Raw genomic sequence first — 2366 nt, forward strand, 5'->3', positions numbered from 1 at the left:
CCTCACCAGAAACCACCTTGACCTTGACCTTGAACTTCTAGTCAGTCTTCAGAAGTATGAAAAAATACATCCCTGTCGTTTAAGCTATCTACTGTGTAGTATTGTGTCATGGCAGCCTGAGCCGACTAAGCAGTGAGGATGGGCCTTGTAGCATTGGGCTTAAGGGCAGAATGTGTGTGGCTGGATATGTATTTAAACCCTAGTTTCACCAGTTATTAGCTGTGTTACCTTCGACATGTTAATTAATTTCCTCATGTCTAGTTGGGGAGGATAAACAAGAGAATATGTATGTATATGGTTAATATATACACAGTGTTCAAAAATGGTAGTCACCACGATTACTACTACTGCTACTGCAAATAATTGAGATGGCTCTGTGTAAACACTCAACAAATGTTAGTTACCACTTACAAGCTGTATAACTTGGCTTAGAAAAGTTACTTCCATTTCTCAGATCATTAACTTCCCCATCTGTTCATTGAAAGTGATGACACCCACTTCCCAGGATTACTGCGAGGATTACAGGAAATGAAGCATTTAGCTCAGTACCGGGAACACAGAAGGATGTTTTCCTCCCTTAGGAATATTTTAGACACCTATCTCAGAAAAAGAATGCATAATGCCTGGCTGAGAAACAGCCTAGAGGGTTTCTTTAGTGAAGACCTCTAAGATCAGGGGCTGAATCAGTGAGATCTGGTCAAATTAAGTCTTTACACTCCACCGTGGAAAAAGGGTCTTTTCAACCCTGCAGTCCTGATGTTGCATCTGGCTGGGTTTGCACGGCCGACTACAAAAATCATACCAAACTAAGAGACTGAAATAAGACCAGGGAGTAGGTGGGGGAGGCGAGAAATTCTTTCTTCCAGTGTTCTTGCTTAGTAAATACCTGTCGGCTTTAAGACCTTGTGAGCATACTTAAATAAAGATATGCCAATATCTGGCAGCAAAAGCACTCTGTCAACATCATAAGCCCCTCTGCACCTGCCCTGGCTTAATAGCTTTGCTAAGAACTAGTCATTATTGAGCACCTGTTGTAAGACTCTGTGATCCTTACGACAAGGTGTGTATTATTGTTCCAGGGAAGATACAGCTAACAATTCGTAGAGCGGGGGCTGGGACCCAGGTCTATTTGCCTTGAAGTACATGTTTTTCCTTCTCTACATTCTCTCCCTCTTCTCCTCTTTCTCTTCTACTAGTTTTCAGATTCTGTCCTTTCCTTCTAGCCTGCCTGGATTTCAGGCCAGCCTTTGTGCCCATACCAGGGGCATTGCCTATCCTCATGGCTTCAAGGTCAACTGTTCCTATAACCCCGTACCCCACTAACTGAGAAGGATGCCATCTGCTCTTCCTTTGCAGGGTACAAAGCCCTGAGTAGCACACCAAGACCTGCAGGCACCCGGGGGCTGAGGACTCCTGAGGCTCTGAGTCATTGAGGACAAAGTGAGTATTTCAGTGAAAAGGGCTCAGCCTTGCCAGGAAAAGTATTATACAGAAGACATGAAAGACACATTTTTAAAAATAGCATGTTTGGTCTCCACTCTCACTGCTTCATTTGACTGCCCTTAAAAAGATAATTTAAAAAAATTTTAAAAATAGCATGTTTGGGAACTTGCATATTTTTTGGCCAAAATGATTTTATATTTTGACCAAGGGAGTCGAATAAAAGAGTTCAGCTAAGGTACTGTGTAAAGGCAATCTCACTGCATTTAAATAGACCTATGTTTTAACAGTTAAGGTTTTTGTTTCCATTAAAATCACTTTCAACCATCTGACATCTGAGAGAATGTCCAAAGTTAATTGGAATCATCGAATAGTCAGTGGTACAGGAGAGACAAGATTGGGGTCAACTTTGATCTAATTTCTTTTTTCTAGAAGCCTTTGATTTTTTTCCCCACCTTCCTAGGAATTTCTAAAACAGAGAGATGCCAAAATGAGATTTTAAGTGAAGCTAAACTGCAGTCAGAGTTGCTTAGGATTAACAAGGAATCACGAGGTTAGTGAAGAAGAGACTTTCTCTCCAATTCTGAGTTGACAAAATGAACGATTCCTAGAGACATGAGAGAATCCATAGCGGCAAGGGTGATGTCACCAACAGGTCATCTGGAGTCCCCCGGGGGCAGAGACCAGCCGGGAGAGCAACCAAAGTCCGAATATGTTGTTTTGCTTTCTATGGCTGCATCGAGGTTTTTCTATCAGCTGTCAAACTCTCAGACAGCAGAGAGAATGAACTACTGATACCAATCGGGTCATAAAGAAATTATTCTGAATATACTGGGGTAAATGAGAGGTCATTTACTATCCTCTAGGGGTCATCTGGATTTTTTCCTCTGTTAAACAATGAATTCTTTTTTTTTTTTTTTTTTTTT

The sequence above is a fragment of the Propithecus coquereli genome, unplaced genomic scaffold (genome assembly GCF_000956105.1).
Source record: "Propithecus coquereli isolate 6110/MARCELLA unplaced genomic scaffold, Pcoq_1.0 Scaffold483, whole genome shotgun sequence".
Taxonomy (NCBI): Eukaryota; Metazoa; Chordata; class Mammalia; order Primates; family Indriidae; genus Propithecus; species Propithecus coquereli.